The sequence below is a fragment of the Macaca thibetana genome, chromosome 6 (genome assembly GCF_024542745.1).
Source record: "Macaca thibetana thibetana isolate TM-01 chromosome 6, ASM2454274v1, whole genome shotgun sequence".
Classification (NCBI taxonomy): Eukaryota; Metazoa; Chordata; class Mammalia; order Primates; family Cercopithecidae; genus Macaca; species Macaca thibetana.
In genome coordinates, this window is record NC_065583.1 from 114330192 (window position 1) to 114357712 (window position 27521).

The 27521-nt window shown below is 36.2% G+C and overlaps 1 protein-coding gene and 1 pseudogene across 1 annotated transcript in view; one reads left to right on the forward strand and one right to left on the reverse strand.

Moving 5' to 3' along the window:
* Positions 1–27521, forward strand: part of ADAMTS6 (ADAM metallopeptidase with thrombospondin type 1 motif 6) — a 321212-nt gene that overhangs the window by 46161 nt on the left and 247530 nt on the right. The gene's annotated exons all lie outside the window — the stretch shown is intronic.
* On the reverse strand, positions 16778–18227 carry LOC126956659 (40S ribosomal protein S2-like; annotated as a pseudogene).

Sequence of the window (27521 nt, forward strand, 5' to 3'; positions counted from 1 at the left end):
TAATAATTTGGAGCTATTATTAACTGTATGTTAGTCACATACCAGGTTTTGAGAAGAAAAAATATGGTGGAATCATAGAAGCAGCACCCAATTTTGCATGGAGAAGCATCCAAGCATAACTTCATTAGGGTGTGATGTTTTATCAAGGATCTGAAAGTTGAATAGGGATTTGGATAAATGACAGATGCCTGCTCAAGAAGAAGGCAGTGCATGTATAATGATATGGAAAAGGTGAGAAAAAAAATGGCCTCATTTGGGGAACTAAATGGTTAGTATTTTTAGAGGGGAAAGAGTGGGTAAGGAATTATAGGATATATGATTGGACAGTAGAAATTGATTCATTCATTCAGCCCATATTTATTGTACTGATAATATGTCATGGTGCTGTTATCTTCTAGGTACCAGTATGAAGTAAGTTAAAGAATGAGCTTAGTGGGTTTGAGGAAAACAAGTGACATGTAGTGAACAAAGAGGAGGATGATATGCAATAATGTTAGAGAGGTTGCAGAGGCCAGTACGTGACATAATATAAAGTAAAACAAGCAAACAAAGTTATAGAATAAATCATACAACATTTCTTTTATGTTAAAACAAACTCAACAAAACTAATAAGAAAAGAAATTTAGCTTCTAATTAGTTTACATAATGGATGGCATTGGATAAATTTAAGCAGAAAAGTGACATGATCAGATTCGAAAAATGTTCCTGGCAGGGGTGTGGAGAATAGATTTTGTGTGTGTGTGATTAAGTGCTAATGTATGCAAAGCAGTGAAAAATGGGTGGAAAAAATTGAATGGCTCTTTTCTTTCTAGTTCAGAAAGGCTTTTAAGAGCCATTTGAATTAACATTTCACTTTCTTTTTTCTTTTATCCCAAAGAATTGGATGCCAGGCAAAAATTGTTGAGTTCTGATGTTGGGAGATGGGGAGTTTTTGATGAGTGAAGTAGAACGGTAAAGGAGAGAGAGAGGAGATTTGGGGAATAAAGAGAGTAAAAACTCCATTTAGAAACTTATTTATTAGAAGTTCTTCCTCTTTTTTGGTTAAAATTTCATGCTGGATTATTTTGAGATGATATCTACTAAATCAGCTATCTTTCCTACCCTACCCCACTACAAATTTATCAAAAACTAGCATCTTTACAAATTTTATTCTTATTTCATAAGTTCTCTACACCTTAATAATAGGCCAATGTTAAAGCAATGCTGACAGAAGTAATTCTAAAAAGTCTTTCTAGACTAAGAAAAAACAATGTTTGAGTATTTTACCCGCCTCTCTCAAAATCTCTTCTCAACTTTCATTCCGTTTTAGTGATCTCATTCATTTTCATGGTTTTAAGTACCATCTATAGTTAAGTATATGCAGCTTTAAGAATTATCTAAGGCCGGGCGCGGTGGCTCAAGCCTGTAATCCCAGCACTTTGGGAGGCCGAGACGGGCGGATCACAAGGTCAGGAGATCGAGACCATCCTGGCTAACATGGTGAAACCCCGTCTCTACTAAAAATACAAAAAAACTAGCTGGGCGAGGTGGCGGGCGCCTGTAGTCCTAGCTACTCGGGAGGCTGAGGCAGGAGAATGGCGTAAACCCGGGAGGCGGAGCTTGCAGTGAGCTGAGATCCGGCCACTGCACTCCAGCCTGGGCGACAGAGCGAGACTCCGTCTCAAAAAAAAAAAAAAAAAAAAAATTATCTATATCCAAATATACATCTCTTGCCCTGACACCTCCCCTAAATTCTCTATTTGTATATCCATTTGCTTAATTGACATCTCCATGCATCTCAACCTTAATATGTCCAAAACGAAATTCCCAATTTTTCCCTCTAACCTGCTCTTTCTGCAGTTTTTCTCATTTCAGGTTTTCTCTATGTGGCAATTATGTTTGCCTGTTATAGAAAATGCAAAAATGGTTTCAATTTAAAAACTAATATCAGGAAGTTGACACTGGGAAATTAATGTATATAAGGTTGAGCTCTCACAGAATATTTAATCATTTCCTCTGTTACCTTGTTTTACATTGGTATTTTTTGTTTGCTTTTGTCTCGTATCTTTGGTCCTGTCTTATGGTTAGTTTACACATATCATGGGCTAAATTAGCAAAACACACATACTTAAAAGTACAATTAAAATGGAAGAAGACGAATTATAGTTTTTGAAAAGGCATATGAAATGAAGTATTAGGGGATTCTGTCTACCAGCGTATTTCTCTGGAGTTATCAATTTAAGTCTCCATATAGGTTTGGAGAGCCTTAAAGACATACTTAAAATGACACAATATGGTGTCAAAAGTTCCCTTGAAAAACTAACATGTATTCCTTCATTTTACCAATTATAAAGGCTATTGAGAAACCAAAGGCTATGAGACATACAATGTTTATATGGCTGCAGTGGAAAGACTGGAAAAAGTAATAGGGAAATTATTAAAAAATAATTTTGAGGCCATAGAAATAGTTATCGCCTCCAAGAAATACCTTAAAACTTCATTTATTGATTCACTGAGACACTCAACGAACATTTACTGAGTGCTTTCTACTTGTAAGTTGTTGGGATTATACAACCGTGAATAAGACTGATAAAAATCTCACCTCTTAACTTTCACTGAAGAGAAACTTGATTATGAATAAGTAAACAACAAATAAGTACACAATTTTAATGTGTGATATGTATCTAGGAGTAGAGAGAAACAGTAATTACATCAAGTAGTAGAAAAGTCTGTTGAGATAACTTTTTAAAACATTCTGAAGAATGAGGAGTCAACAAAGAATAACAATGGCATGTGTTCTAAGCAAAGAAAAAAGCATGTGTAAATGAGATGGGACAGAGCTTGGCTTATTTGAGAATAGTTGCTACAAGAGTCTGAGAACATGCTCTTTTTTGCCCCTGTTTATTTTGGCTGTCTTATTCTTTGAATCCCCTTGCCTGTCTGTTCATTTTGGAAAAACTGCTAACTGGGAGCTTTATTTACTTGGGTAAGATTGGTTATGGAGGACTTCCATTAGAGTGATTGGATATTGGTTTACTTTTTTCCTGAGGGAGCAAAAAAGTTTATAGGTCTTGTCTGTGAGACCATTCAGTTTCTCCAAGGAATAATCCAGTAGTGTCCTGCTTGGTTTTAAGTGTTCTGAAAGTAAGATGGGAAAGGAGTGTGCGAGTGTTCCAAGTAGGCACATTGTCGTTGTTTTCAGCCTTGGGCTTCACCTTTGCCTTATACTGGGTTAGGTGTCCTTGAAACTCAGCCTCTCTAATTCTGTTTTTCCAGAGAATAAAACTGGGGTCAGGGCTGGGAGAGAGAACAGTTGTCTAGGTTTGTAGGGGTACCAAGTCTTTTGTATATAGTCCTTGAACCAATCTCTGTTTTCAGTCTTATATCTCAGTCCCTTCAAAGGTGGTTAGTTCTTGAATTTCTGTCTTTTTTTAAATAACAAAGATAATTTTATTAAGTTATTTAAATTAACTTTACCTTCATTCAGAAATAGAAAACTAATGTTGATAATAATAGTTGCAATTATCAGCTATTATAATAACTGAAGTTATCTGCTGAAATGATAATAGTTATTATTTTATAATTTTATTAAATTTTATTTTATTAGACAAAATTTTATTAAATTTAAGACAGATTAGTAAATATAATTTTAACAACTTCATGGAATATACCCTGGTAACACCTTAATTGTTAAGTGACAGTTGTTAGAATGCCTACTTTCTTAAAATACTACCTATAAAACAGAAAAGATAGAGGTACATAGTATGTAATAGTTTCTAATTTTGTTTATGAACTCTTGATTATTCAAATATAACTATTATGCATATTTTCTATGTCAGGTATGTTACTAGCTCTGTATTTTATTGACTTTCTTTTAAAACTTCTCCAATTTAAGTATTTAATTTTAATGCTGTACTGTTATTTAGTACTGGCTGCTTCTGATTAAATTGTTCAGTAGTATGATGGTAAACAATATCGTATACAAAGCATAGGGGAGAAAGGATTTGTTTTCTCACCCGTCTAAGGGTTCATGGCTGACACCCCTAATAACAAAAGACTGATTAACAAAAGAAAGCATACAAATTTAATATATTTTTAAAAATTTTATTTATTTTTTATTTTCATAGGTACACAGTAGGTATATATATTTATGGGGTACATGAGATGTTTTGATACAGCCAGGCAATGCATATTAATCACATCATTAATGTAAGTTTTATGCAACACTGGACCCATTAGAAATGATGACCCAAAGCAACAGGAAAACTGTACATTTTATGTTAAGCTTGATGAAGAAGTGGATAGTTGTGGAGAAACATGATTGGACAAAAGGGGAGTGATCCAATGGTAATAAACTGGGGGGAACTCAGCAAGGCCTGTTTATCCGGATTCTTCTTTGTGTCTGTCTTCATAGATAAGGACATTCCTTTACTCTGAGTATAAGGAGAACCCTCTGGAAGGAGGATCTGATAGCTGATTTTCAGGGGAAGGTCAGTCAGGTTTTATGACCCTTGCTTTGGTAGAGAAGGGGCAAGGGAAATTCTTTCTAGTTTCTATGGACTGGTTTAGGAGAGAGGAGGTCAGAGAGATCTTCCTGTTTCTGCAGTTTTCTCAGTTTCTTTCAAGTATAAATACTCAGTGTGCCTAGGTACTGTATTTTGGGATAGCATGTCCGGAACCCCATCAATGTAAATTTATTTTCAGTTTCATGTTTGATTATTTTTTCCTGTTGATCCTTTTTCTCCCAATGGCAGTTCCTCATTTCCTCAACTTTTTTCTGTAGTTTTTTTGTGTGGTCCTTAATTAAGTCTAGTCAGAAAGCAAGCCTTGATTTCCATACAAGGGTTGAGTTAATACAGACTGAACATGCCCTTTGGTCTTCTCCCAGATAAATGCTCCAGAAAGTCATTATCATTGCCAGACAGCAAGGTACTTTGTTGTGTATCAGGGTCTCCAGGAAAATTCAAATATGTAAAATAAGTTCTTAAATGGTTTGCAGAGAAAAGTAAGCAACTTGAGTGTAGCATGTAAATTGAGGAGCCATTTTGGTGATTGGCAGTTAAGTACTTCTTGAAGTTCCCCCTGTTTTTTCCTTGAAGTCTTTTAAATCCGATCCTTTGGCATGTAAGTACTTTTACTTTTCAATAGAGTTGTAGAAGAATAATGATTATATTCATGAGTTTGAATGTTTATTAAATAAAAAAAAAAAAAGACTAAAAATGGCAACACTTTCTTAGTGAACCTTTTTTGTTGGAAACAGGCAACAATTGAATCCATGCTGAAATAATGGTTTTTGAGCTTTTAAATTGAACCTGTTGTATTACTTCTCCTGTTTCACAAATGATTTCTTAAAACAAGGAAAATGTAATAAAACTTTCTTTAACTTTTTTTTTTTAGAGGGAGTCTCACTTTGTCACCCAGGCTGGAGTGCAATGGTACGATCTTGGCTCACTGCAACTGCTGCCCCCCAAGTTCGAGTGATTCTCCTGCCTCAGCCTCTTGAGTAGCTGAGACTATAGGCACACACCACCACATCTGGCTAATTTTTGTATTTTTAGTAGAGACAGGCTTTCACCATGTTGGCCAGGTTGGTCTCAAACTGTTGACCTCAGGTGATCCACCTGTCTTGGCCTCCGAAAGTGCTGGGATTACAGGCGTGAGCCATGCCTGGCCTTCTTTATTGAGTTAATCATGATTAGACTTCTGATTATGTTTTTTTATTTTCCAAACTTACCTTTTTTTCGTACAAGTTTGGCTTTAAATTAAATAATTTTTTTTTTTTTTTCAAATACTGTTTTGAGTCACCCTGGCATTTTGACTCATACTTGCATTTAGCTGAATTTGTTTATCTACCTTTATTCTAAATTTGAGTTTATATGTATACCAAATAATATATTTGTAATCCTAGCCATTTGGGGGGCTGAGGTGGGAGGATCCCTTGAGGCCAGGAGTTTGAGGGTGCAATGAGTAATGATCATGCCTTGGCACTCCAGCCTGGGTGACAGAGTGAGACCCAGTCTCTAAAAAATAAAATAAAATAAAATAATTGATTCAACTTCCTAATTTGATGTGAAATGATAGAATAAAAATATAGAAAAATAGAAAATTTATTAAATTATGTTGCTATTCAGTACATTTATATAACCACAAGAAGTTGCTAATATTTTGAAGTGGCATTTTTATACTTCAAGTTTCTTTTAGGTAGTGTTGGTATTTTTTCTATCGTTTTACTTCTAACCCTTTTCTATTATTTATTGCAGGTGTGCCTCTATTAAATAGCCATCACTAGGAGGCTTATTTCTTCATCCTTTTTGACAGCCTCAGTCTTTTAGCTGCAAAGTTTGTTCTGTTTCCATTTAGTGTGATTTTTGATGTATTTGAGTAGGCTTCTGTAATCGTGTGTAGAGCTGTTTATCCTGTTTAATATATAATGTGCCTTCTTTATCTGTGGGCTCATATGTTTCATCAATACTGATTGTTTTGCAGCATTAGATTTACAAATATAGCTTCTTAGTTGTTTGTGTTTTCTCCTGGATCTCTTTTGACATATGTTTGACCTTCTCATTTATCCTCCAGGTCTCTTAAATTTTTGTTTTGTTTTTAATAAACTTCACTTACTTGTCACTCTATGCAGCAGTCTGGGTAATTTTTTCATATCTACAAGTTCTTAAGTATCTCTTTAGCTGTGATTAATCTGCCACTTAACTCCACTAAATTTTTGTTTTAAAATTATACATTTTTTGAAAGTATTGTTTTTATCTTCCTATCCATTTTTAACAATCTTTTTTTGTTTTGTTTTTAAAATATTTCATGTATTTATACATTTTTTATATTTTGCCTTTTTTCGTTTTTTTCCCAAGTGTCCAGTTCCCCTATGTAAAATAAAAAGAAGATAAATCTAAACTTGATTTTAGCCAAAAGGCTGAGAAGTGATTAAAGTAGGTTAATTTAGACGCACTACTTAGGCCAGACACAATGGCTCACACCTGTAATCCCAGCACTTTGGGAGGCCAAGGTGGGTGGGTCACCTGAGGTCAGGAGTTTGAGACCAGCCTGGCCAACATGGTGAAACCCAGTCTCTACTAAAAATTAAAGAAAAAAAAAATTAACCAGGCATGTTGGCAGGTGCCTGTAATCCTAGCTACTAGGGAGGCTGAGGCCAGAGAATCCCTTGAACTTGGGAGGCGGAGGTTGCAGTGAGCCAAGATTGCGCAATTGCTCTCTAGCCTGGGAGACAAGAGCAAAACTCAGTCTCAAAAAAAAAAAAGAAGCACTACTTGAACTCATGCAATACATTTGTCTTTCTTCTTTTATGTTTAGTTTATTTGTTCTTAATAATAAGATAATAATGTCCTAGGAAGGTATAACTAATAATGGGTAAATTGCACTAAGGACAGAAAGATCAGTTAGGAAGTATCTATATGACATAAATACCATACTTCTGAGAGTGGGAAATTTACCTTAAGCAGGAACATCACAAAGACAAGTCTGGACTATTCTATGTGAAAGCCAAGAGGGAGCAGTCAAAAATAACACTGAGCTTCAACTTGTTGGATGAGAATGATCTTTTGCATTTACAGGTATGGAAAAGATGAGGTTATTGGCTTCAGAATATGAGAGTGATGGTAGGATGTTAGGATAGAAAAATCCATTAGGTAGGAAAAAATGCAGGTCTATCATTCAAAAAGTAAAACTTTATATATTGGCTGGGCGCGGTGGCTCACGCCTGTAATCCGAGCAGTTTGGGAGGCTGAGATGGGCGGATCACCTGAAGTCAGGAGTTCAAGACCAGCCTTGCCAACGTAGCAAAACCCCATCTCTAAATACACTAAAATACAAAATTTTTAAATACACTGAAAATACAAAAATTATCTGTGCGTTGTGCCGTGTGCCTGTATTCCCAGCTGCTTGGAAGGTTGAAGCAGGAGAATCACTTGAACTTGGGAGGTAGAGGTTGGAGCGAGCTGAGATTGCACCATTGCACTCCAGCCTGGGCGACAAGAGTGAAAATCCATCTCAGAAAAAAAAAAAAAATCTGTGTGTATCACTAGGAGAAGGAGAGTTGAAACCAAGGGAGTAAAAAATTATTTAGAGGAATTAAATTCAAAAAGGAAAAGACAATCTGAGGCTGTAAGACTGAGATATAATCAAAATTAGGTCCTAGAAATTGATGTAGAGTCCACTGATGAAGGCAAACAGTATAATTAAAAAGGCAGGATAAATAAGATCAGTGAAACAATGGCTAAATTTATTGAAATGGTAAGTTTTATTATTTTTAAAATAGAATTAACGAGGTTTTTGTCTGTGTGTGCTTTTTTTTTCTAAGCAGACCATTTTTGCCTTATAGATGCAACTTTAATGCTTCTTTGATCCATTACTATGTTTCAGAATATACTGTCATAGGATCATTAGTGAGATGTTCTCAGAGCTTTAATCTGAAATGCAGCAGTAATGGAAATGACCCCCCTGCCGCCCCACAACTGTGCTCATTTAGCCTTTAAAGGTACAATCCATTTACTTCCAAGAGTCTTGATGTAGTAAGATCAAGAGACTTTGTTAACTTTGTGCACTCGTTTTCCAATGTCCATTGACAATACAATAAAACCGTTTTTTAAAGTCCCAATTTACCAACAGTACATTTGGTTCATAGGTGGATGAGGTTGAGCACACTTAATCTTTATGTATAAATTTGATTTTCTAACTAAAACTGCCCATTTAATTGCCTACTTCATGAGTTCTGTAGTAGAACTCTTTTGGGGAACAGAGGGTTTCAGAAAAGCTTTGATTTATTCTCTTTTCATGATCTGTACTTCAAAGTGGAATTTTTCTTGCTTGATTACACTTAGAGGAAGAGGGGTGGTGAGGAAGGGGTAAAATCAAAGTAAGCTATGCTTTAAGAAAAAAAGAAAAGAAAAAGTAGTCGCAGCCTAGAGAATAAATTTGACCTCTTTAGTTTTATATTGTTTCAGCTAAAACCTGTGATGAGGTCATTCCTAGTGAACTACTTATAACTACTTATTTCTTCTAAATGCTGCCAATATTTTTTTTTAATCGTGGTATTTAGGAAAGAAAAAAATCAAGATAACTAGTGAATACATGTTGATGAGTTATATGAATTTGTTTATTCTTGGTATTGCTTCTTAATTGTAAAATGTGAAATGGTTCCAAAGAATGGGCTTTTAGCTCTGTTTTTTGAAGTAGCAGCTATTTGTGCAAAATGTGCAAAATGCATAGTAGGCAAAATGGTGTTGATAGTTTACATCCTGTATTTTGTGATTAAAATTAGACAGCAATCCAAAAAGATATATAACTTCAAGTACATTCATGTCATACTTTTGCTTATTCTTTAATGTTTTTCATCCTAGTATGAATTTGAGATTAGTTTTACTGGCATTAAAAAAAAGAAGAAGAAAATATTTTATCTTACACAATAGCTTTTACACAGGCTTTTGCTTTTAATTGCTATTGATTATCAGCTGATGGTATTGAAGATTTAGATCTAAAATGCTAAATTATAGGTATTAAAGGGGAATAGAATAATTTTGTTAACATTAAGTAAGTTACCATCCACTACATTAGTTGGGTTTTATCCAAATTATGTTACATTATTACTATAAATGAAAATTGGGGAACTAAGCTGAACTTTATTCTTAGTCCAGTAAGTCACTCAATTTATTTTATACTTAAAGGAATTTTTAAAGTGTATATATACCTTTTATTTCAATAGCTTTTGAAGTACAAGTGGTTTTTGGTTACATGGATGAATTGTATAGTGATGATGTCTGAGATTTTAGTGCACCCACCACCTGAAGAGTATATATTCTACCCAATACGTCCTTCTTTATTCTTCACCCTCCTCCTATCCTTCCCCCTTCTGAATCTCCAGTGTCCATTATACCTCTTTGTATGCCTTTGCATATCCATTGCTTAGCTCCCATTTATAAGTGAGAATATACAGTATTTGGTTTTCCATTCCTGAGTTACTTAACGTAGAACAGTGGCCTCCAGCTCCAACCAGGTTGATGCAAAAGACATTATTTTGTTCTTTGTTATGGCTGAATAGTATTCCAACGTGTATGTATATATACATATATATATATCACATTTTCTTAATCCATTCATCAGTTGATGGAAACTTAGGCTTGTTCCATATCTTTGCAATTCTGAATTGTGCTGTAATAAGCATATGAATGCAGGTGTATTTTCGATATCATGACTTATTTTCCTTTGGGTAGATACCCAGTAGTATGATTGCTGGATCAAATAATAGATCTATTTTTAGTTATTTGAGAAATCTCCATACTGCTTTCCATAGGGTTTGTAGTAATTTACATTCTCACCAGCAGTGTATAAGTGTTCCCTTTTCTTGTTCTTTTTTTTTTTTTTTTTCCTGGAGACATAGTCTCACTCTGTTGCCAGGCTGGAGTGCAGTGGCACAATCTCAGCTCACTGCAGCCTCTGCCTCCTGGATTCAAGCGATTCTCCTGCCTTAGCCTCCTGAGTAGCTGGGATTATGGGCATGTGCCACAACACCCAACTAATTTTTGTATTTTTAGTAGCGACAGGGTTTCACCATGTTGGCCAGTATGGTCTCCATCTCCTGACCTCGTGATCCACCCACTTTGGCCTCCCAAAGTGCTGGGATTACAGGCGTGAGCCACCGAGCCTGGCGAAGTGTTCCCTTTTTATCATGCCCACACCAACATCTATTGTTTCTTGACTCTTTAATAATGACCATTCTGGCTGGGGTAAGGTGTTATCTCATTGTTATTTTAATTGGCTGATCTTTAATTTCCTGATGATTAGTGATGTTGAGCACTTTTTAATATATTTATGTTGGCCATTTGTTTATCTTTTTTTGAGAACTACCTGTTCATGTCATTTGCCCACTTTTTATGGGATTACTTTTTTCTTGCTTTTTTGTTTGAGTTCCTTGTAGATTCTGGATATTAGTTCTTTATGGAATGCGTAGTTTGCAAATACTTTCTCCCATTTTGTGGGTTGTCTGTTTGCTCTAATAATTGCTTCTTTTGCTGTGCAGAAGCTTTTTAACAAGGCCCCATTTATTTAGTTTTGTTTTTGTTGCATTAGCTTTTGTGGTCTTCTTCATAAATTATTTGCCTACACCAATTTTCAGAAGAGTTTTTCCTAAGTTTTTTTCTAGAAATTTTACAGTTTCAAGTCTTAGATTTAAGTCTTTTATCTCTTGATTTGATCTTTTTATGTAGTGAGCAATATGGATCCAGTTTCATTCTTCTACATGTGGCTATCCAGTTTTCTAAGCACCAGTTATTGAACAGGATGTTCTTTCCTCAATTTGTGTTATCATATGCTTTGTTGAAGAGCAGTTGGTTTTAAGTATTTGGCTTTATTTCTGGGTTCTCTATTCTGTTCCGTTGGTCTACATATCTACTTTTATATCAATACCATCCTGTTTTTCTTACAGTAGCCTTGTAGTATAATTTGAAGCTGGGTAATATGATGCTTCCAGATTTGTTTATTGAAGAGCCTTTATTCAGGCTATCTTAAGTAAATGTGAAGGAAAAAATTCTAAGAGCAGTGAGACCAAAGCATCAAGGTAAACTATAAAGGAAAACCTATCAGATTAACAGCAGACTTTTCAGCAGAAACCTTACAACCCAGAAGGGATTACGGTCCTATCTTTAGCCTCATTAAATAGAATAACTGTCAGCCACGCATTTTGTATCCAGCAAAACTAAGTTTCATAAATGAAGGAGAAATAAACTCTCAGACAAGCAAATGCTGAGGGAATTTGTCACTATCAGATCAGACCTATAAGAAATACTAAAAGGAGTTCTAAATCTTGAAGCAAAAGGTTGATATGCAAGAGAATGGAACCTCTTGAAAGCATAAAACTCACAGAGACTATAAAACAATAACACAATAAATAAAAAAATACCAGAGTATCTTGATAACAGTCAACGTGATGACTAATACAGTACCTCATATCTCAATATTAACATTGAATGTAAATGGTCTAAAGGCTCCACTTAAAAGATACACAGATTGGCAGAATGAATTAAAAATCACAAAGCAAACATCTGCTTTTTTCACAGACTCATCTAAGACATAAGAATTCTTACAGACTCAAGGTAAAGGGGTAGAAAAAGTTTTTTTTTCTTTAAATGGCCTATTGATTGTTTTCTTCCTATAATTATCCATCTTCCTTACTATTATTGTCAGTATGCTCTTTTGTCCTTTAAATAATGTTCAAACTTTAGACTAGAATTCAAAAAAACTTTACCATTTGACCCTAAGTCTACCTTTCTAGCTTTTTTTCCAGCTACATCTAATACTTTATATTGTCTTCAAAAGGCATTCCTTTTTCTTTATTTTCCGTTTTAAGAAATTCAGAAGCTGGGTGCAGTGGCTCACGCCTGCAATCCCTGCACTTTGGGAGGCCAAGGTGGGTGGATCACCTGAGGTTGGGAGTTTGAGACCAGCCTGACCAACATGGAGAAACCCTGTCTCTACTAAAAATACAAAATCAGCCTAGTGTGGTGATGCATGCCTGTAACCCAGGCTACTCAAGAGGCTGAGGCAGGAGAATCACTTGAACCCAGGAGATGGAGGTTGTGGTGATCTGAGATCGTGCTATTGTACTCCAGCCTGGGCAACAAGAGCAAAACTCCACATTGAAAAAAAAATTCAGATCTAATTTATATACCATAAAATTCACCTTTCAAAAGTGTACAGCTCAGTGGTTTTAGTATTGATATGGTTAGGCTCTGTGTCCCCACCCAAGTGTCATCTTAAATTGTAATCCCTATAATCCCCATGTGTCAAGGGAGAGACTAGATGGAGGTAATTGAATCATGGGAATGGTTTCCCCCATACTGTTCTCATGATAGTGAGTTCTCACAAGATCTGCTGGTTTTATTACATATAAGGGACTTTTCACCCTATGCTTGTCACTTCTTCCTGCTGCCTTGAGAAAAAGGTACCTTGCTTCCCCTTCACCTTCTGTCATAATTGTAAGTTTCCTGAGGCCTCCCCAACCATTCTGAACTCTGAGTCAATTAAACCTCTTTCTGTTATAAATTACCCAGTATTGGGTATTTCCTTATATCAATGTGAGACTGGACTAGTATAAGTATATTCACAAAGATGTACAACCATCACCACTATCTAAATTTCGGAACATTTCCATTACCCCAAAAAGAAACCTTGTGCCCATTTGTTGTCATTCCCCATTCTCTCCAGCCCTAGGTAACCACTAATTTACATTACTTCTCTATCGATTTGCATATTGTAGACATTTCCTTTAAATGGAACCACACAATATGTGACCTTTTGTGTTTGACATCTTGTAGCATAATGTTTTCAAGGTTCATCCATATGGTAGTATAAATCAGTACTTCATCCCTTTTTATAGCTGAATAATATCCCATTGTATGGATATACCACATTTTATTTTATTTTATTCATTGATTTATTCATTCATTCAAAAATATTTTTCTTTTTAAAAATTTTTTCTACGTTTATTTTAGATTCAGGAGTTACGTGTGCAGATTTGTTGCCCAAGTATATTGTGTGATGCTGAGGTTTGGGGTACAAATGATTCTGTCACCCAAGTAGTGAGCATAGTATCCAATAGTTAAGTTTTTCTACCCTTTTCCCCCTCCTTCCTTCTGCCCTGTAGTGGTTCTCAGTTTCTATTGTTGCCATCTTTATGTCTATAAATACCCAATATTTAGCTCCCACCTATGAGTGAGAACATGTGGTATTTAGTTTTGTGTTCCTGCATTAATTTGCTTAGGATACTGACCTCTAGTTGCATTCATGTTGCTGCAAAGGACATGATTTTATTCTTTTGTTATGGCGGTGTAGTATCCTGTAGTGTATATTTATCACATTTTCTTTATCCAGTCCCCCATTGATGGGCACCTAGTTGATAACATGTCTTTGCTATTGTGAATAGCACGGTGATGAACAGGAGATTGCGTGTGTCTTTTTGGAAAAAAGGTTTGTTTTCTTTTGGATATATACCTATAAGTGGGATTGCTGGGTCAAATGGTAGTTTGGTTTCAAGTTCTTTGAGAAATCTCCAAACTGCTTTCCACACTGGCTGAACAAATTCACATTCTCACCATCAGAGTAGAAGTATTCTCATTTCTCCACAGTGTGCCAGCATTTGTTGTTTTGGTTTTTTAAAATAATAGCCATTCTGACTAGTGTGAGATGGTATTTCATTGTGGTTTTGATTTGCATTTTTCTGATGATTAGTGACATTTAGCATTTTTTCGTATTGTTTGTTGGCCACTTATATGCCCTCTTTTGAGAAGTGTCTGTTCGTGGTTTTGCCCATATTTAAATGCTGTTACTTGTTTTTTTTTCTTGTTGAATTGTTTAAGTTCTTGATAGATTGTGGATGTTAGACCTGTCTTGGATGCATAGTTTGCAAATATTTTCTCCCATTCTCTCATTTTTTGAAGTTATTAAATTGTTTATTGTACTGCATTTACAAAAAAACCTAGACAATTATTGAGCTCAGTAAATGTATATGGGGTAATTGGAAGATCAAGTTCTACAGCTGCCTATTTCCACATCTTTTAATTCATGTGACTCTGTAAACAATAGGGGAAAAGCCCCTATTTGGCAGAGGAGTGTTTTAAATCTGTTGATAGTTTCTTTTGCTGTGTGAAAGCTCTTTAGTTTAACTAGGTCCTAACTGACAATTTTTGTTTTTGTTGCAATTGCTTCTGAGGACTTAATCATAAGTTATTTCCCAAGGCCAATGTCCAGAATGATGTTTCCCAGGTTTTCTACTAGGATTCTTATAATTTGAGGTCTTTCATTTAAAATTTTAATCCATCTTGAGTTAATTTTTATTTATGGTAAAAGCTAGGTGTCCAGTTTCATTTTTATATAGCTAGCCAGCTGTCCTAGCACCATTTATGGAATAGAGAGTCCTTTTCCCGTTGCTTATTTTCATTGATTTTGTTGATGATCCGGTGGTTGTAGGTGTGCAGCTTTATTTCTAGGTTCTCTATTCTATTCCGTTGGTCTAGGTGTTTCTGTACCAGTACCATACTGTTTGGTTACTGTAGCCTTATAGTATAGTTTGAAGTTAGGTAATGTGATGACTCTGGCTTTGTTCTTTTTGCTTAGGATTGCTTTGGCTATTTGGGCCCTTTTTTGGATCCATATGAATTTTAGAATAGTTTTTTCTGGTTCTGTGAAAAATGGCATTGGTAGTTTGATAGGAATAGCATTGAATCCGTAGATTGCTTTGGGCAGTATGGCCATTTTAACAATATTGATTCTTCCAATTTATGATTATAGAATATTTCCCATTTGTGTCATCTATGATTTATTTAATGGTGTTTTATAGTTGTCCTTGTAAAGGTCTTTTACCTCCTTGTTTAGATGTATTCCTAGGTATTTTATTTTTGTGCGTGTGGCTGTTGTAAGTGGGAACGCATTCTTGATTTGGCTCTCAGCTTGATTGTTACTGTTGTCTAAAAATGCTATGGGTTTTTGTATATTGATTTTGTATCCTGAAACTTTACTGAAGTTGTTTATAGGTTCCAGAAACCTTTTGGCAGTCTTCAGAGTTTTCTAGGTATAGGATTATATCATCCTCTGCACAGAGATAGTTTGCCTGATTCTTTTGCTATTTGGATGCCTTTTATTTATTTTTCTTGCCTGATTGCTCTGGCTAGCTCTTCCAATACTATGTTGAATAGGAATGGTGAGAGTGGCCATCCTTGTCTTATTCCAGTTCTCAAGGGGAATGCTTCCAGTTTTTGCCCATTCAGTATGATATTGGCTGTGGGTTTGTCATAGATGGCTCTTACTATTTTGAGATTTGTTCCTTCAGTGCCTGGTTTTTTGAAGGTTTTTGTCATAAAGGGTTGTTGGATTTTATAGAAAGCTTTTTCTGTGTCTATTGATATAATCATATGGTTTTTGTTTTTAATTCTGTTTATGTGGTGAATCATGTTTATTGATTTGTGTATGTTGAGCCAACCTTGCATCCTAAGAACAAAACCTCCTTTATCATGGTGAATTAACTTTTTGTTACACTGTTGAGTTCAGTTTTCTAGTATTTTGTTGAGGATTTTTGCTCCTGTGTTAATCAGGGATATTGATCTGTAGTTTTCTTTTTTGTTGTATCTTTACCAGGTTTTGGTATTACAGTGATGCTGGCTTTGTACAGTTAGGGAGGGGTTCCTCCTTCTTGAGTTTTTGGAATAATTTCAGTAGAAATGGGATATACTACATTTTATTTTATTTTATTTATTTGGTTTTGTTGTTGTTTTGTTTTGTTTTTTGAAATTGAGTCTTGCTCTGTTGCCCAGTGCAGTGGTGTGATCTTGGCTCACTGCAACCTCTTCCTGGGCTCAAGTGATTCTCCTGCCACAGCCTCCCAACAGGCTGAGATTACAGGTGTCCGCCACCATGCCTGGCTAATTTTGGGGGATATAGCACATGTTAGTTATTCCTTCATCTCTTGACAGATTTTTGGATCAATGCCTCCTTTGGGCCATTATGAATAATGCTGCTATTAATAGTCATACAAGTTTTTGTGTGAACGTATATTTTCAATTTTCATGAATATATACTTAGGAATGGAATTGCTGAGTCATATCATAATTCTATGTTTAATTTTTTTTTTTTTTTTTTTTTTGAGACAGAGTTTCGCTGTCTTGCCCAGGCTGGAGTGCAGTGGCGCGATCTCGGCTCACTGTAAGCTCTGTCTCCTGGGTTCACGCCATTCTCCTGCCTCGGCCTCCCAAGTGGCTGGGACCACAGGCGCGTGCCACCACACCTGGCTAATTTTTTGTATTTTTAGTAGAGAGGGGGTTTCACCGTGTTAGTGAGGATGGTCTCAATCTCCTGACATTGTGATCTGCCCACCTCAGCCCCCAAAAGTGCTGGTATTATAGGCATGAGCCACTGCGCCTGGCCTATGTTTAATCTTTTGAAGAACTTAAAAGTTATTTTCCAAAGTGATTGCATTATTTTACATTTCCATCTTCAGTGTTTAAGTGTTCCAGTTTTTTCACATTATCACCAACATTTGTTATTGTGTCTTAAAAACAAAAAAAAAACAGGCTTGATTCTCTTTATTTTTCTTGTATAAAACCCTATCTTGTACCCACAGCTGGAGACTGGGTCTTCTGCGTGGAGACTCTGGTGTGGGTCTTGATGGGGTGGTCAGTGAATTCCTGATAGGGAGACTTGGTGAGTACAATCTCCTTCCAGAGGTCAGGGGTCAGGTAGCTATAGGTCTTAGAGATGGCATTGAAGGTGGCCTTGGTGAAATTGCCCAGGGCGTCCATGCAGCCCCTGGCTGAAATGTAGCAGTCATTGATACCAGCCGTCATCAGCAGCTTCTTGGGCATGGGGGCTGAGATGATCCCAGTGCCCCTGGGCACAGGGATGAGGTCACCAGCACAGAGCTGCAGTGGCCTGTCACCTTGCAAGGGACCATGTGGGGCTTGCCGATCTTGTTCTCCCAGTAGCCTGTGCACACGGGGACAAGGGAGAGCTTGGCCAGGATGATGGCCTCGTGGATGGCAGTGTCCACCTTCTTGAAGTGCTTATTACACAGACCTACCTGGCCATTGTAGTCCCTGATGGCAACAAATGCCTTAAACTTGGTGTGCTGGCCAGCATAGGTCTGCTTCTGCACTGACATAATCTTCAAAACCTCATCCTTGAGAGAGCCCCCAGAAAAAAGTCAATGATCTCAGACTCCTTGATGGGCAGGAAGAAGAGATGGATCTCCTCTAGGGACTTCATCTTCATGTCCTTGACCGGGTGGCCCAGCTTGGTGATGGGCATCCACTCCTAGTCCAAGGCCTTGCCTCTGTGAGCTTCGCGACTTGGGCTGTGGCCCCGACCATGGCCACAACCCTGGCACCAGATGCCACTGCCGAAGCCTCCATGGAAGCCACTGTGGTTTCCCATCCTTGGACCCCTGGGATACACCCTTGCACCGGCATCATCCGCCATTTGGTGTTTTCTCAGAGAAGGTTATTGTACCTTTTTTATTGTAGGCATCCTAGTGGGTTTGAAGTGGTATTTTACTGTGGATTTTATTTGATTTTCCCAAATGACTAATGATGTTGACCATCTTTTTATGTGTTTATTGGCCATGTATATATCTTCTTTGGAGAAATGTCTATTAAGAGCCATTACTCATTTCTTGATTGAGTTATTTGCCTTTTTATTGTTCATTTGTAATAGTTTTTAAAATAAATTTGAATATTAGACTTATCACATATATGATTTGCACATATTTTTCCTCATACTCTATATTGACTTTTTACTCTGTTGATAATGTGTTTTGAAGCATGAAAGGTTTTATTTTCAACGAATTCCAATTTACCTATTTTTTTCTTTCGTTACTTGTGCCTTTGGTGTCATATCTAAGAAATCATTGCTTAATACAAGGTCATAAAGATTTACTCCTATGTTTTCTTCTAAGATTTTTGTAGTTTTAGCTCTTGCATTTAGGTCTTTGTGTTCATTTTGAATTAATGTTTGCATATGATGTGAGATAGAGACAAAGAGTACTTCTTGTCCTTTCTGTACACAAAACATGTTTTCACAATTTGTCCTGTTACTTAAAAGTTTCCTGCACTTCAGCTAGTCTTCCCCTATTCTAAATCATCACCAAATTCTATTTTTTTATATTGTAGCTCAAATACCCAGAAATTCTTTTAAAACTTCTTTCCTTTACTGCCAAGAAACCAAGAATAATCTTACCTCTCATATGGCTTTATCTATATCCTTCTTACAACACTTTTGTCACTTTCCGTCTAATATTATAGTTGTTTATGTCAATATATTAGCATTTTTTCCTAAGGTAAAGTTAATAGTTTTATTTGTTTTCATCATTTAGTGTAGGGGAGGAAAATCTTTCCCTTGACCTTCTTAGAGTCCCCAGCTGAGTCTGAAAATTAAATGGAATAATAAGACATGTTAACAAGTGAAAAGCACACAAATTTTATAAGGTTTTTTTTTTTTTTTTCCCGAGACAGAGTCTCGCTCTGTCACCCAGACTAAAGTGCAGTGGCCCGATCTCGGCTCACTGCAAGCTCTACCTCCCAGATTCATGCCATTCTCCTGCCTCAACCTCCTGAGTAGCTGGGACTACAGGCGCCCGCCACTGCACCCGGCTAATGTTTTGTATTTTTAGTAGAGACAGGGTTTCACCGTGTTAGCCAGGATGGTCTTGATCTCCTGACCTCGTGATCCACCTGCCTCAGCCTCCCAAAGTGCTGTGATTACAGGTGTGAGCCACCGCGCCCAGCCAAATTTTATAAGTTTTATGTGACACAGGAGTCTTCATAAGGAAATGAAGACACAAAGAAATAACAAAAGTAAATAAAAAATAGACGAATGAAAATAATAAAAAATAATTTAAAAAGCCTGAGTGTTTTTATACTAGGTTTGATGAAGAATGGAAAGTTGTAGAAAAATGTGATAGACAAAGGGATATGAGCTAAGAGTAGTAAACTGGGGAAAACTTAGCAAGGCCTATTCATTCAGACTCCTCGTGGATTCCCTCCCTCTTTCTTCAGAGATAAGGAGGCTTTTTCCCTCTGGATATAGGGAGGGCACTTTGTACATGAGAGTTTTATGACTTCCTTCCTAGGAAAAGGGAGTGGTCAGAGAGTACTTCATGCACCTGCTGTTTCTCAGATTCCTTCAGTTTAACATATTCAGTATGCCAAAGGATCATATTTTGGAGCAATGTGTCCTGAACCCCATCATTAGCAGTTAGTATATGTCTGTTGATTTAATTATGTTAATAGATTTCTGGTGTAGTGAAGGCAAAAGGAAATTATAATTGTTTAGAGACAGAGTAAGTTTAGTCTAAAACACCAGTAGAATAGCAATCTTCAGTGACCACTGTGAATATATAACATGTATATTTTATTTTATTAATGTACATTATATTTTATTAATTTAATTGCTCTAAACCTGTAAGAACAGGATATATATTTTTATTGTAAAATGATGTTAACATTATGGCATCAGGTTACAAATGCAATTTTTGATGGGATTTGAAGTGGCAGACATTAGATAAAAGCATTCTTTAGGGATAGAGAGGAATTCTGCGTTATATAATTTAATTGGCCAATTGGGAGTAATTAATAATATTTCTTACATTTTAAGTCATATTTTAAATATTGAATCTTTTTTTTTTTTTTTTTGAGACGGAGTCTTGCTCAGTCGCCCAGGCTGGAGTGTAGTGGAGTGATCTCGGCTCACTGCAAGCTCTGCCTTCTGGGTTCACGCCATTCTCCTGCCTCAGCCTCCCAAGTAGCTGGGACTACAGGCGCCCGCCACCATGCCCAGCTAATTTTTTGCATTTTTAGTAGAGACGGGGTTTCACCGTGTTAGCCAGGAGGGTCTCGATCTGCTGACCTCGTGATCCACCCGCCTCGGCCTCCCAAAGTGCTGGGATTACAGGCGTGAGCCACCGCGCCTGGCCTAAATATTGAATCTTTTTACAATTAGATGTTTATAATATTATTAAAAGAATTTTACTTAAAAAAATCCCTGCCATGTTTGTTATGAGAAATGTTTTTTGAAAATGTGAGTATTACATTGTCCTACTGAAGAAAATTGCCTGGGAAAACTGTTATTGACAGCTTATGGTAAGGTTTGCAATCTTGCATAGGTATCATGCCAAGTTTTCATTTATTCACTTTCTTGAAAGTGGAAAGAAATTTAGAAAAACATAGGCTTACCACAGAGTTCCTTTACAGAAACTATTTTCATGTGAGAAGACGCCCCGCTGAGCCTGTTTTAGTCTGTGATTCTTTAAGATATGGAGGCCTATTGCTAGGTCTTATAAGGCCATTCTGAGAGGCTAGACATTGATCAAAAAGACAAGTTCTTCCTTTGGTGTTACAGATAAGTAAATGCAGTTTCATGAACTTTGATTTTTAATATGTAGGTTAGAGCTGTTTGTTAGCAAACTATTAAGCAAGCTATAGAGGGTTGCTAAATCTTGATATTCATAAGATTAAATAGTATCACAAAGAGTAATGAAGTGCATATAATTAGAGAATTGTAAACTAATATTAACATTTTCAACTACAAATAGTTGGATTAAAAAACTCTTTGTATCAGTATTATTTGAATTATGGTTTTCAATTATTTCAACTGCTAATTTTCAATTATATTATTACTTTTAATTTAGCTTCATCATTTATTTTGGTTTTAGTGGTTATTTGATCAAATATATATTTTGCATAAGCATTTTTTTTGTTTTTGACCAAAATTTTCTAATAACCAGATTGTCATATATTATATTTCCTATATGGATCATTTTATTGCTAATGCAGATGTATACAAAATGCCCTCTTCTCCAAATTTATTTATGTAATGACATATTATCGGTGATGTGTGCCTATGAATGTGAAAATAGCTTATAATACACTGTCAAGGTAAGAGTAATAAGATTACGGATTTAGAAATACTTAAAGGGCATTGTTTTGATATCAAATCGTGTGTTTTTGGTTATCAGTATTGTGTGTGCATGTATGTGTGTGTGTGTGCGCCTGTGTGCATGTGTGTATGTGTGTATGTGTTTTCACTAAAAAATTACTTCTATATAACTCTGTAATCCTAATCTCTTCTGAGGACTAACTATCAACAGGTGAGACTTTGCATTAGTGTGTCATTCCACTATTACAATTTAATTTCTTGGTTTTTAAAGGCTTTTAGTATTTAGCATTCCCATTTTCATTTTAAAAATGTATATTCTTCCAGAATACATCACATATTAAGCATTTATAGCATTAAAGATCTTTTCTTGCATTTTGCGACTTTACTGTGTGATCTTGAGGCAAGTTACTTTACTTTGTGCTTAAATTTCTTTACCCATAAAATGGACAGTATAATAATAACCTACCTTATAGGATGGTTGTGAAGATGAAATGATTCATGTAAATGTCTTAGAATGGTGCCTGGTTTAAATTAGCACTCAATAAATGATAGCTATTATTAACATTAGTACCGTAGTGGGACTAATTGACTTGGTAGAAGACTTAATGGGATACATAGTATGGCATTTCTAATTCCCTACTTCTTTATACTTAAGGATATAGTAAAGGGAACTAAAGAGCACTCTAGAAGTTTAGTTTGTGCCAGCATAATTTTTCAAAGACTTATATTTAAATGTTACTACATAATATTATTTAATATAAATGTTTTCGGTGACTAAATTGTTTTTCTCTCTTCCTCCTTCCCTTTATACACTTATCTTTGAATAAAGTTTTATCAGCAAGAAGATGCAGCATGTTTTAACTTATGTTTTTCCCTACCTGTGACAACCTCTCAAACTCCCTAGGTCACTCATACTCCGGTTTGAGACATACAGGTACCAGATAGACTATGGGGAAGGACTGACACAAAAGATGGAAGACAGCTGGAGTAGGAAGAAAATGCTGATGAAGGAGATAATAGGATTCCATTAGATTACAGTCATTTATAGAAATTTGGCTCTTAAACTTTTCCATTTCTAAATAAAGACTTTTTATTCAAAAATTATTAAGAGAAACAAAGCTGTATAGGCACTATGGAAAACAGTGTGAAGGTTCCTCAAATAATAAAAAATAGAACTGTCATAGGCTTCAGCAATCCCACTGCTAAGTATATATTCAAAGGATATGAAATCAGTATGTTGAAGAGAGATCTGCACTCCCATCCCATGTTCTTTGCAGCATAGCGAATCAAACTCACTGTTCACTGATGGATAAATAGATTTTTAAAATATGATATATACACGTAATAGAACACTATTTACCCTTAAAAAAGAAGCAGGCCACGCTCAGTGGCTCACACCTGTAATTTCAGCACTTTGGGAAGCTGAGGTGGGAGGATCATTTGAGCCCATGAGTTCAAGACCAGCTTGGGATAGATGGAAAGACCCCCTTTCTACAAAAAATGCAAAAAATTAGCTGGGCATAGTGGTGTGTGGCTATGGTCCCAGCTACTCAGGAGCCTGAAGCAGGAGGATTGCTTGACTTCAAGAGCTCAAGACTGCAGTGCGCTATGATTGCACCACTGCCCTCTAGCCTGGGTGACAGAATGAGATCCTAAAAGAAAAGGAAATCCTGTCATTTGTGATGGCATGAATGAACCTGGAGGATATTATAGTAAGTCAGCCAGGCAGAGAAAGACAAATACTGTATGATCTCACTTCTATGTGGAGTATATAAAAAAAGTCAGAGTCATAGAAACAGAGTTCAATGGTGGTTGCCAGAAGTTGTGGGGGTTAGGAGATGTTGATCATAGGGCACAAAATTTCAATTAGGAGGAATAAGTTCATGAGATCTATTGTATATCATGGTGACTATAGTTAATGATAATATTAATATGCTGCATTCTTGAAAACTGCAATGGTATAGGAAAGAGTAGATATTAAATGTTCTCTCCATAGGAAAATAAATATTTGAGGTAATGCATATATTATTTTGATTTAGCTGTTCCATAATGTATACATATATCAAAACATCAAACTGTATGTTATAAATATATACAATTTTTACTTGCCAATTAAAGAAAGAATGTTAACTCTTGTTGGCTGTAACTTTTACCCATAATTTATTCAACTGATTGAGTTATGAGTAGCTCAATGTAAACTGTTAAGTATAACATGATTTAATTTATATCTAACAATAATTTATATATGAAGAAATGTTATTTTTCATAATATATTCACTTTTGTTGTATAGTTGGTTATCTGCAAGTTCTGGGACTTGAGCATTTATGACATGAGTTAAGTTTGTCATTGGAAGTCCCAACTTCTCCTTTTGATGCCTTTTCCCACTTTTTCTCTGCTCTCAGTATTGCCCGTCTTCTTTTCTCTCAAGCACAAGTGTTTTTAGGAAACAATATGATGAATTCAATGAAATGAAGTTGGAAATAATTTTATGAAGTTACAAATACTGTGTTTTTTCTTTCTAGAGTAGGTGACTTTAATAGCGGTCAAACCTTTTAAGTAACTTATATTGCATATGATAAAAAACTAAGTCTGCATCTATTGAGATAATCATGTGGTTTTTGTCTTTGGTTCTGTTTATATGATGGATTACGTTTATTGATTTGCATAGCTGAACCAGCCTTGCATGCCACGGATGAAGCCAACTTGATTGTGGTGGATAAGTTTTTTGATGTGCTGCTGGATTCGGTTTCCCAGTATTTCATTGAGGATTTCTGCATCGATGTTCATCAGGGATATTTGTCTAACATTCTCTTTTTTTGTTGTGTCTCTACCAGGCTTTGGTATCAGGATGATGCTGGCATCATAAAATGAGTTAGGGAGGATTCACTATTTTTCTACTGATTGGAATAGTTTTAGAAGGAATGGTACCAGCTCCTCTTTGTGCCTCTGGTAGAATTCAGCTGTGAATCTGTCTGGTGCTGGACTTGTTTTCCTTGGTAGACTATTAATTATTGCCTCAATATCAGAGCCTGTTATTGGTCTATTCAGGGATTCAACTTCTTCCTGATTTAGTCTTGGGAGGGTGTATGTGTCCAGGAATTTATCAATTTATTCTAGATTTTCTAGTTTATTTGCATAGAGGTGTTTATAGTATTCTCTGATGGCAGTTTGTATTTCTGTAGGATCGGTGCTGATATTCCCTTTATGATTTTTTATTGCGTCTATTTGATGCTTCTGTCTTTTCTGCTTTATTAGTCTTGCCAGCGGTCTATCAATTTTGTTGATGTTTTCAAAAAAGCAGCTCCTGAGTTCACTGATTTTTTTGAAAGGTTTTTTGTGTCTCCATATCCTTCAGTTCTGCTCTGATCTTAGTTATTTCTTGCCTTCTGCTAGCTTTTGAATGTTTTTGCTCTTGCTTCTCTAGTTCTTTTAATTGTGATGTTAGGGTGTCAATTTTAGATCTTTCCTGCTTTCTCTTGTGGGCATTTAGTGCTATAAATTTCCCTCTACACACTGCTTTAAATGTGTCCCAGAGATTCTGGTATGTTGTGTCTTTGTTCTCATTGGTTTCAAAGAACATCTTTATTTCCACCTTCATTTCGTTATGTACCCAGTAGTCATTCAGGAGCAGGTTGTTCAGTTTCCATGTAGTTGAGTGGTTTTGAGTGAGTTTCTTAATCCTGAGTTCTAGTTTGATTGCACTGTGGTATGTGAGACAGTTTGTTATAATGTGTGTTCTTTTCTATTTGCTGAGGAGTGCTTTACTTCCACCTATGTGGTCAATTTTGGAGTAAGTGTGATGTGGTGCTGAGAAGAATGTATATTCTGTTGGTTTGGGGTAGAGAGTTCTGTTAATATCTGTTAGGTCTGCTTGGTCCAGAGCTGAGTTCAAATCCTTGATATCCTTGTTAAAACTTTCTGTCTCGTTGATCTGTCTAATGATGACAATGGGGTGTTAAAGTCTCCCACTATTATTGTGTGGGAGTTTAAGTCTCTTTGTAGGTCTCTAAGGACTTGCTTTATGCATCTGGGTGCCCCTGTATTAGGTGCATATATATTTAGGATAGTTAGCTCTTCTTGTTGAATTGATCCGTTTACCATTATGTAATGGCCTTCTTTGTCTCTTTTGATCTTTGCTGGTTTAAAGTCTGTTTATTCAGAGACTAAGATTTTGCAACCCCTGCCTTTTTTTGTTTTCCATTTGCTTCGTAGATCTTCCTCCATCCCTTCATTTTGAGCCTGTGTGTGTCTCTGCACGTGAGATGGGTCTCCTGAATACAGCACACTGATGGATTTTGACTCTTTATCCAATTTGGCAGTATGTGTCTTTTAATTAGAACATTTAGCCCACTTACATTTAAGGTTAATATTGTTATGTGTGAATTTGATCCTGTCATTAGGATGTTAGCTGGTTATTTTGCTCGTTAGTTGATGCAGTTTCTTCCTAGCTTCGATGGTCTTTACAATTTGTCATGTTTTTGCAGTGACTGGTACCGGTTGTTCCTTTCCATGTTTAGTGCTTCCTTCAGGAGCTCTTGTAAGGCAGGCCTGGTGGTGACAAAATCTCTCAGCATTTGCTTGTCTGTAAAGGATTTTATTTCTCCTTCACTTATGAAGCTTAGTTTGGTTGGATATGGAATTCTGGGTTGAAAATTATTTTCTTTTAGAATGTTGAATATTGGCCCCTACTCTCTTCTGGCTTCTGGAGTTTCTGCAGAGAAATCCACTGTTAGTCTGATGGGCTTCCCTTTGTGGGTAACCCGACCATTATCTCTGGCTGCCCTTAACATTTTTTCCTTCATTTCAACTTTGGTGAGTCTGACAATTATGTGTCTTGGAGTTCCTCTTCTTGAGAAGTATCTTTGTGGCATTCTCTGTATTTCCCGAATTTGAATATTGGCCTGCCTTGCTAGGTTGGGGAAGTTCTCCTGGATAATATCCTGAAGAGTGTTTTCCAACTTGGTTCCACTCTCCCCGTCACTTTCAGGTCCATCAATCAGATGTAGATTTGGTCTTTTCACATAATCCCATATTTCTTGGAGGCTTTGTTTGTTTCTTTTTACTCTTTTTTCTCTAAACTTCTCACTTCATTTCATTCATTTGATCTTCAATAGATGCAGAAAAGGCCTTTGACAAAATTCAACAACACTTCATGCTAAAAACTCTCAATAAACTAGTTATTGATGGGATATATCTCAAAATAATAAGAGCTATTTATGACAGACCCACAGCCAATATCATACTGAATGGGCAAAAACTGGAAGCATTCCCTTTGAAAACTGGCACAAGACAGCGATGACCTCTCTCACCACTCCTATTCAACATAGTGTTTGAAGTTCTGGCCAGGGCAATCAGGCAGGAGAAAGAAAGAAAGGGTATTCAATTAGGAAAAGAGGAAATCAAATTGTCCCTGTTTGCAGATGACATGATTGTATATTTAGAAAACCCCATTGTATCAGCCCAACATCTCCTTAAGCTGATAAGCATCTTCAGCAAAGTCTCAGGATACAAAATCAATGTGCAAAAATCACAAGCATTCCTATACAGCAATGACAGAGAAACAGAGAGCCAAATCATGGGTGATCTCCCTTTCACCATTGCTTCAAAGAGAATAAAATACTTAGGAATCCAACTTACAAGGGATGTAAAGGACCTCTTCAAGGGGAACTACAAACCACTGCTCAACAAAATAAAAGAGGACACAAACAAATGGAAGAACATTCCATGCTCATGGATAGGAAGAATCAATATCGTGAAAATGGCGATACTACCCCAGGTAATTTATAGATTCAATGCCATCCCCATTAAGCTACCAATGACTTTCTTCACAGAATTGGAAAAAACTACTTTAAAGTTCATACGGACCAAAAAAGACCCCGCATTGTGAAGACAATCCTAAGCAAGATGAACAAAGCTGGAGGCATCACGCTACTTGACTTCAAACTATACTACAAGGCTACAATGACAAACAGCATAGTACTGATATCAAAATAGAGATATAGACCAATGGAACAGAAAAGAGCCCTCAGAAATAATACCACATATCTACACCCATCTGATCTTTGACAAACCTGACAAAAAAAAGAAATGGGGAAAGGATTCC